Source organism: Natator depressus, chromosome 3, assembly GCF_965152275.1.
Source record: "Natator depressus isolate rNatDep1 chromosome 3, rNatDep2.hap1, whole genome shotgun sequence".
Taxonomy (NCBI): domain Eukaryota; kingdom Metazoa; phylum Chordata; order Testudines; family Cheloniidae; genus Natator; species Natator depressus.
Window position 1 is genome coordinate 12,054,647 of NC_134236.1, and position 9,414 is coordinate 12,064,060.

Here is a 9,414-nt window from a genome sequence, read left to right on the forward strand (position 1 = left end):
ATGCACGCATTTCAGTGCCCTATTTCAAGGCTTGACCTTCTAGTAAAGGATGCTGGGAGTTGTATTCTCCATGGATTGATAAAAGGGTCAGCTGATTATCATGTCTGCCAGCTGGAGACTATATAAAGAAAAGCTCCTAGCTCAGTCAGGGAAAGGTGAGGGTTGAGGTAAGAGACCTTGAGGGAAATTCCTCCCAGAGATGTGGCAGGAGTCCCACGGGATAACCAGGTAAGGTGTCCATCTCCCTTCCTACCTGGCGGAAAGTGGGAGGAAAAGCCTTTGTTACCCTGTATTTTGGGGTGCGGTTGCGGTTGTGTGTCTTAACAATAAAAACCAGCCCTCAAGGAAAGGGACATGAACTGGATGGGGGTTGGAAGATTTATTCTACCTCCCCTGGCTGATGAGTTTGCCTGCTGGCTTATTGGGCAATTAGTGTCTCTCTCTCCATGTGGCAACATTGATTAACCTGTTGGTATTTTGCGCGTGGACAGGGAATTAAATGTGGTGTTGCAAAGACAGTAAAATGTATCCTGCTGGGTATCCAAAAATATATACTGATGGGGACGTTAGGTTTGATTCTCTGTGTCTTTCACCTCGTGCTGTCATTTATACTAGAAAAACATGGGTGTAGAATGCTGCTATTCAGATGTAGTAGCATTTTGTACCCACTTTTCACTGGTGTAAATGACTGCCCAAGGTCTAGGTCAATGGACCATCAGGTCTGTTGTGTAATTAACATAGTCATACAAATCCCCTTGAATGGCCTGATTGGTTCATGCTTGTTCTTCTGAGCAAATCTGCAAAATGCAATGAATTAGCTTTTCTAATCAAATGATCCAAGTGTGATACTTCAATTAACATTCCTAGAAGAAAATTAGGACTAATTTAACTTTAACTTTTAAAATCATTGAGCGAGGGGTGGGAGGAGATCATGTTTCTCGGTTTGCCTAGCAATGTACCGTTTAAAAACAAAGTACTTCTGGTTTCTCCAGTGGACATAAATCTGGTTTTCATTACCTGTTGTGAGGTTGCACCCAAAAGTCATAGTCAGGATTGGGATTCCATTCAGCTTTGTACAAACACATATGAAAACACAATCCTTGCTCAAAGAGCATGCCATCTTAATGTTCAGATGCCAGTTCACTTGTTGAAGCCACAAATAGAAGGAGGAAAGATGAGTACCCACAGTAAAAGCACATGGTAACTCAGGTTAGCTGCATGCACACCTTGATGGTTCTCAATCATTTTCGTGTTTTTGCTTTCTAAATATCAGCTATCCCTCAACCCAAAAATCATTAGTTGGCTCCCTTTTTAAAGTATCACAGCACAAGTGGGTTTTGAGGGAAACTGATGCAGAGAGGGTAATGGCTACCTTATGCATTGTTCAGTTAAAATGTATATAATCCAATTTTTAGTGCCATTGTAGAGCTCTCTGCCTTGTCTTGTCAAGTTCCCCACAGTCTTGTCAGTTTCCCAAAGGAATGAAGCAAAACAGTGAGAACACAAAATGCTGAACATCACCAGGAAAGAGTCCGACTGAATGATAAGTCATAACAAAGGGCTGCATTCGGTTGCCATAAGTTCCCCACTGCTACCTAAATGTCAAGGCAGATTGGAGGTATTTGTTTTCAGAGCCGGAGATGTTGATCCTTTGTTCATGTTAAAAGGATGTTGTACGTTGCTTATAACCGTATCTGATGATGATGGCTGCATGGAACAGTAGCCTTGGTAATGAACAGCACCTAAAGAGTCTAGATGGTGTTTGGTTACTTCTGAGGAAGTCATCCCAGCCATGCTTCATGTTTTTTCAAAATTCGAACGAGTTCTGGGGTTGTCAGGAAATACTGGGAAAGAGCATTTGGATGCTGTGTTATGCCCACCAACTCCCCCGTCCCGGCATTGCCCTGTTTTCATGTTCTAGGGCTTCGTCTGAACCAAGTGCACAGAAGGGAACTGGGGTGACCTTTTAACAACACATTTTCCGTTTCAAAATTCCTCCCATATATCCGGGTCAGACTTTTCTACACCTCTTATTTCAGCGAGGTACCAGGAAATCATCACAATTTAGCTGTTTAAACCAAAAAATATTTCATGAAGTTTAGTGCTGCGAGGTGCAAATTCCAGTTAGCTGTCCTGACTGAATAAAGTGCAGCAAAGACTCAACCATCTTCATGTATCACCGCACCGTCCCAGACGTTGGCTTTGTCGTCAATTCAACCTCATCGATTTGCTTGCTCCGTTCTGTGGTATTCCCTCTCTCCATCATGCGCAATAGGTTGTTGAGAGCAGAATATACACTAGATGTGTGGAACTGGCCTTGCAAGTCCTGTACTTTTTGAGAAATGACTTCAAACATCAGTCATAAGGTCTGCAGGAGTAAAAGCAGTATTTGCTTCTGTTGCTTTCACCTTTTGGTGCAACACATTATGTACGTTCTTGGTGTAGCATGCGATGTTACAGGCCATGTCGTATGTGCATGTCTTCTGGATCAATGCACTCACTTAGCAAAAACACTGCATGGAAAGTAAAGTGAAGAGTGACTGCTTCATACAGTTTCTCGCCTGTCTCATGTGTTGAAACTGCTTTTTGAATGGCTTCTGGCTTCCTGCAGAAGAAACAAGTGTTCTCGAACCGTATGTCCTGGGACCGTGTATAAGGCAATTCTCACTCACAGTTGGCACTTGTCCTGACATCTTCAACTTTTTCCTGATGCTTGATGTACTTCCTTGCATATCTTGCCAAATTCATTTTATGGATGCACTTAGAGCATGTAAGGTGCCTGAGCGTTGTGTTTAACTAGGTCCTATGCGGTGGCATTCTGCAGAGATTCAGTAACTAGTTGGCACTCTGTCTCCCCATTGATGCCTAAAAATGATCAGGCCTAAAGTAAAAACAAGGATTTTGCAATGAATTACTTTGGGATTGTAATTAAAGATGTTATATAATGTATGTTCTGCAACTGTGTGCATACCATTTGCAGATGGATTCCAGTCGTTTCTGGCTACATGCTGACCTATTAGCCGGGCCTCATTATTACTCTTTTGGCATAACAAAGCTGATAATCAGTACCACTGAACCACTTTTATTTTTATTGGGGGTGGGGGGGGACGCGGTGGCTGTTGATAGCAAATCAGCTTGAAGACTCCTTCCATTTATAGGAACCTGTAGCATTAAAAAGAATGAACCTGGTATCACATTCTGAGCACTAACTGATAACACAGTCCTGTCAGTTGAGAACCAAAACTGAACTCTGTGAGAGCTGCAGGTTTGACACACTTGTGGTAACGTATAATTTCTAGGCTTCTTGTGTTTGGTACATTTGCATTTGTGGGAGAAAGGGCTTTTGAATGATCCATTTCCAATGATGTATTACCCAATTTCCACCAATCGGAGGAGCTGGAATGAAGAGCCGGAGGGGCAGCGTGTGTCCCAGGCCCGCACCACAGAGCATGACACCACTGACATTATGAGACTGTAGATTTTTACTAATCAAATGACACCTCCCTTCCCTTTTTAACATTAACTTTCCCGCAGAATTACACATGCTCCCAGACTAATAAGGAAGTAGTACATGTTACAATAAACCATTCAAAAGGAAGTGGGCAAATAACACCTCCAGTTATGGGACAAAGGAGGGTTGATGGTTACAGATTGTTGTGCATTTAAGCTCCCAGGCCTCTTAATCCTATAGCAGAGTATTGGTGCCAGCTATACAATTACCTTTCCGAACCCTTGTATTTTCTCATCTCGCTTTGCATCTCTTGCCAAAGATCTGCCATTTTTTTCTCCCTTGTCCTATTGAGGTTGGAATAATTCATTTTATTTACTAGGCGTTGATTCTCTGCTCAAACCAATGTAAATCCGAAGTAATTCCATTGCAATCAGTAGAGTTACATCAGTGTAAAACTAGTCTAAGTTAAGAGGGGAGACACTCGTGATGCCTAGTTTCATGGCTCCCTAGCAGACACTATTTTGCCCCAAACAGTTATAGACACAGGAGCCCTTGCCCAAACAACATGCTTTATTAAATTAGCGTTTCTCAAAGCTGAGACGTGATCCCTGCTTCAGAAAGCTGGTGTCGAAAGTCAGGCAAATGATCCTGGGACAGATCCTCACATACACACGGTCAAGAAATCAAAAGCTTCTCCAAAGTAATAGGCTCGAAGGAGGGTTTTTAAAGACAGGGATGGTGTGTTTTCATCACTTACCGTTTGTATTATAGAATTGGGGCCCCTTGTGCTGGGCACTCTACATACACATAGTAAGACACTCCCTTGAAAGATGGAAGGGTGTAACTGCTAATCCCTTTATAGGGGGAAATATTCTGCTGTAATATTTATTTATTTACAAGTGGTTAATTCAGCTGTGCAGTAACTACTGAGTGCGTATGATGTGTTGGAACAAGAACTCCTCTCGGGGACAGAAAAATAATTTCTGATGAGCTGGTGGGGGTGAGGGGGGGGGCACTTCACACTACTCCAGGCATATTTTCTAACTTGAAGCCGTTTTCCCTGGCTGGTAATTTCTTGGGAGTGTGAAACTAAAATTTTCTTTCCAAGAAAGTTTCCTTTATGGCATGAATGGGGAGACGATTCAGAAGGGCACGGCTGAAATGAAACCGATTAATGGAGAAAGTCGACAGTAAAACGAACCGCTCCCCATTTGTGGATAATTCTGTTTTGCAGCTTCCACTTTTAGTGGTGTGTTTGACATATAAAGGATTTATTTATTTTTTTTTGGACTGCTCGGTATGCACACTTGTACACCAAACCTAATGTGAGTGCTTGATGTCAAAACAGTTTAAAATAACACATGCAGTTTACAAATATCCTTCAATAGGTGATTTCCCCCTCCCCTCCTTTTCAAGATTAAATGAAAAGTTCCTCCTTGGCTTGGGAATTTTTCTTTCCTTTGCAATAGATGCTGCGGCTGCAATCCTAAACAGACAGGAATCTGCATTCTCTGTACTATATTAGCAGCTTTTTAACAGTCAGTGCAGGAGGAAAATAGCAGCTTAGATGTACTTCTTGGTAATTAAAGGATTCTTGCTTGTTCAGTCCTGTAGGTTTGCCCTTGTATTTAAAAAATAAAGCATGCTCCTTGCCTTAAAGAGCTTAAGCTCTAAGGGTCTGATTCTACAATCCCTTATTCATCCAGGTGGTCCCACTGAATTTAACAAAGCTCCCTGCACGAGTAAAGACTTGCTTGAGTGAGTCGGTGTTTGCAGGATTGGACCCCAAGCTGGGAATGAGGTTCTCACTTTCAACAATTGCATTTTTAAGGGGTGTTTGTAAGTCTAAACTCATATATATTTGAGAATGATCTGTGATCGGGGGCCCTGAACTTGCAGTGGGCTCTCAGATGGGAAGGATGGCCTTGTCATTAAGGCATTGGGCTTAGGACCAAGAGATCTGAATTCAATAGCTGGTTCTGCCACCAACTTCCTGGGTGACCCTGGGCAAATCGCTTAACCTCCATGTGCCTCGATTCCCCATCATTAGAATGGGGATGATACATCCATTCTTCATTAAGCTGTGGGCCACAGATCAGTTACAGTTGGTACTTCAGCCTGATGGCAACTTGAGGGCAGAACCAAACCTGGCAGGCTGTCTCCAGAGTGGACCAGATCTGTGGACTGCATTACTCTAAGAAAAGAAATTCTCGGGTAAGCACAGATACTTTCCTATTCTTCCACCCTTTGTGTGTCTAGTTAGAATGTGAACTCTTTGAGGCAGGGACACTCTCGCACATTTTGTTTGTACAGTGCCTGGCGCAATGGGACTCTCCATACGGGTGCCACCTCTAAGCACTCATGTAATACAAATAATAGTAGAGCTGTCTGCTTACTTGGAGCTGCCTAATCGATAAAGCATGCTAAACAAATGGGTCCCTACCCTGAAGATCTTGCAGTCTAAAGGCACAAGTGGGTACAATGTGGTGAAAAGAAAGGTCTGGGGTTTATTACAGCTGGAGTTGTTCCTAGCACACAGGTGTGTCCCAAGGAGGCCTTTTGAGAGACGAGGAAGATCCTGTGGTATTCAGCAATCTACAGGTACAATGGGTAGCATGAAAGAAGGCACAAACTAGGGAGCAGGCAGAGACCTAGAGAGAGATCATGAGAGAAGCGTGGGTGAAAAGCAGGGAGTGGAAAGGGAGGCAGAAGGAGAGTGAGCAAGAGGCATAAGGAGGGGCTGAGTTAAGCAAAGCTTTGAAGAGGAGAGGAAGCTTGACTTGTTAGAGGGAAGAGGAGGGGAAGCGGCAACCATGTTGAAATGCAACAGCAAGGTGCTACTTCAGGTTCTAACCACACTTCAAGTCAGGTGTTCTGCCAGAGAGCCCCGAAACCATCTTGAACCAATATCGAATGCTCCTTGCCTCTCCCTTGTACAGGCAGAAACCGTACTTCCACGCGAACTTCCACACGCACAAACAAGTGACTTGAAGTCAGCGGAACCTGTACGTCACTGTTTGTTCCCATGGTAATACACACACCCTAAAACAGGCCTTGACGGGGTCTATAAGGCTACGATTTAGGCATGGGTATTTTTAGTAAAAGTCATGGCTGGTCACGGGCAATAAACAAAAATTCACGGCCCATAACCTGGCCATGACTTATACTGAAAATACTTGTGATTAAATCGTGGGGAGGAGGGGCTGGGGGGGGCACTGCTGTGGGGTGCCCAGGGCCAGGGGCACCAGCTGCCGGAGGATGCAGACCGCTGCTGGCGCTGGTGGACCCCAGCTGGCTGGCTGGGGACTGCTGCCTGTGGCCAGTGGACCGTGGATGCTCCGGTCAGCCACCCAGGGACTGCTGCCGGAGCAGCGGCGGGTGTGGCTGTCCTGAGGGCCACCTGAGCAGCTGGCCCCAGAGCCAGATGCTTGGGTGGCCCTGGGATCAGCCACACTGGGCCCTGTAGAAGTCACGGAGGTCACAGAAAGTCACAGAATCTGTGATTTCGTGACCTCCATGACAGACACCGAGCCCTAGTTATACACCATCCTGGAAAGCTTGGGTCCACCCCTCCCTTCATAGATACACAGACTCCAAGGCCAGAAGAGACATGAGAACATAAAAACGGCCATACTGGGCCAGACCAATGGTGCCTCGAGCCCAGTATCCTGTCTTCCAGCAGTGGCCAATGCCAGGTGCTGCAGAGGGAATGAACAGAACAGGGTAATTATCGAGGGATCCATCCCTTGTTGTCCTGTCCCAGTTTCTGGCAGTCAGAGGCTTAAGCCATGCCTACACTCCCGGCTATATTGGCGCCGCTGTGATTGATGCAGCGGTGTCGATTGAGCAGGTCTGGTGAAGACACACTAAGTCGAAGGAAGAGTGCTCTCCCATCGATGTCTGTACCCACCTCCCCGAGAGGCGGAAGGTCCATTGGCGGGAGAGAGTCTCCCACCGACACATTGCGGTGTAGGCACCGCTGTAAGTCGACTTCAGTTATGTCACTTGCATAACTGAACTAGCATAACTTAGATCAACTTACAGAGTTAGTGTAGACCAGCCCTTAGAGACGCCCAGTGCATGGGACGGCATCCCTGACCACCTTGGCTAATAATTAGGGCTAGTGTTTTCCAGAAATGAAAACAGAGTAATTTTGGATTTTCAAAGCTGTGTACAATATTTTGGAAATTTTGGATATGCATGATATTGATACAAAAATCTTGCATTATTATAATATTGAGGACTAGAGCCAGCTGTGTGCAGGGGAAGTGAGAGGGGCAGAGGTGCTGTGGATGCTGCTGAGAGCAGGCGCGAGTGCTGTCCTCTCCGCAACCTCGCAAGGGAGCCTGGTGCCCCACTGCCAAGTGCCCTGTCCAGCCCGGGGAAGCTCTGTGCTGGCTTTGCTGAGCCCATGCCTGTAGGAGGAGGGGAGAAGTTGGCAGCAAGTCTCCACAGGAGCCAGCTCCCAGCCTCTGCCCTGGGGATGAGTCAGGTATCTCCGGGAAGAAATCTGGGTGGCATGACCTAGCATGCCCTGCCCGCTCTCTGAGCAAGGATTCCGAAAACAGAGTCATTTTGGAAAAAAATGTGGCAAAAGCAGCAATTTCCAGAAAATGCGAGTCCTTCTAATAGCCATTGATGGGCCTCTCCTCCATGAACTTACCTAATTCCTTTTTTGAACCCAGTTGTACTTTTGGCCTTCACAGCATCCCCTAGCAATGAGTTCCACAGGTTGACTGTGTGTTGTGTGAAGAAGTACTTCCTTCTGGTTTGGTTTTAAACCTGCTACCTATTAATTTTATTGGGTGGTCCCTAATTCTGTGTTTTGTGAAGGAGAAATAACACTTTCCTATTCATTTTCTCCACACCATAATCTGTAGAGACTTCTACCATATCCCCCCCCTGCCCCTTGCCATTTTGTTGTCTCTTTTCTAAACTGAACAGTCCCAGGCTTTTCAGCTCCCCTCAGACGGAAGCTGTTCCTTACTCCTATTCATTTTTATTACCCTTCTCTGTACTTTTTCCAATTCTGAAAGTCCATGTGCACTGTATCAACTGGATCATCCTTGTCCACATGTTTATTGACCCCCCCCTCAAAGAAATCTAATTGATTGGTGAGGCATGATTTCCCTTTACTTAAGCCCCTTTGACTCTTCCGCAATAGATCATGTTTATTTATATGTCTGATATCTCTATTCTTTATTGCAGTTTTGAGCAATTTGCCTGATACTTAATTTATGCTTACCAGCCTGTAATTGCCAGGGCCATTGTGGCAATCTAGTCTGACCTCCATCATAACACAGGCCAGAGAACTTTCCCCAAATAACACCTAAAGCCGAGCTTTTGGAAAAACAGCCAATCTTGGTTTAAAAAATGTTAGTGATGGAGAATCCAGCACGACCGCTGGTAAATTGTTCCAGTGGTTAATTACTCTTACCGTTAAAAATGTTACACCTTATTTCTTGTCTGAATTTGTCTAGCCTCCAATTCCAACCATTGGATCATGTTATACTTTTCTCTGCTAAACTGAAGAACCTATTATTAAATATTTTTCCCCATGTAGGTGTAAGCAGAGTCAGGATGAGCTCCACCCTGACATCTGGTGGTGAGGTGTGGCAAGTTGTGGAAAAGAACTTCAGGGGCTGATCTCATTTGCATAGGCACACCCACCCTGCCTAAAACGAGGCCATAGCTGCCCAAATGGTCACTTTGGCTGCTGTGGGATCCCCAGTGTCTCTGTTATTGGGGCAGGAAGAATAAATTGTTATGACCCTGATTAGGGGAATCAAGGACAGTGGAACTGCTCTTGGCCTTTTGTTATGATGGAGGGACTCGCCATCAATGAAGTAGCACTCGCTAGGCAAGGGACATGGGTTCCAAAACTCTGTGAATTGAGAGAGGCTGGGAACAGGCATTAATACTTGGTGGCATGGGCCCCCTGGTGAGGGCCTTACATCCTAATT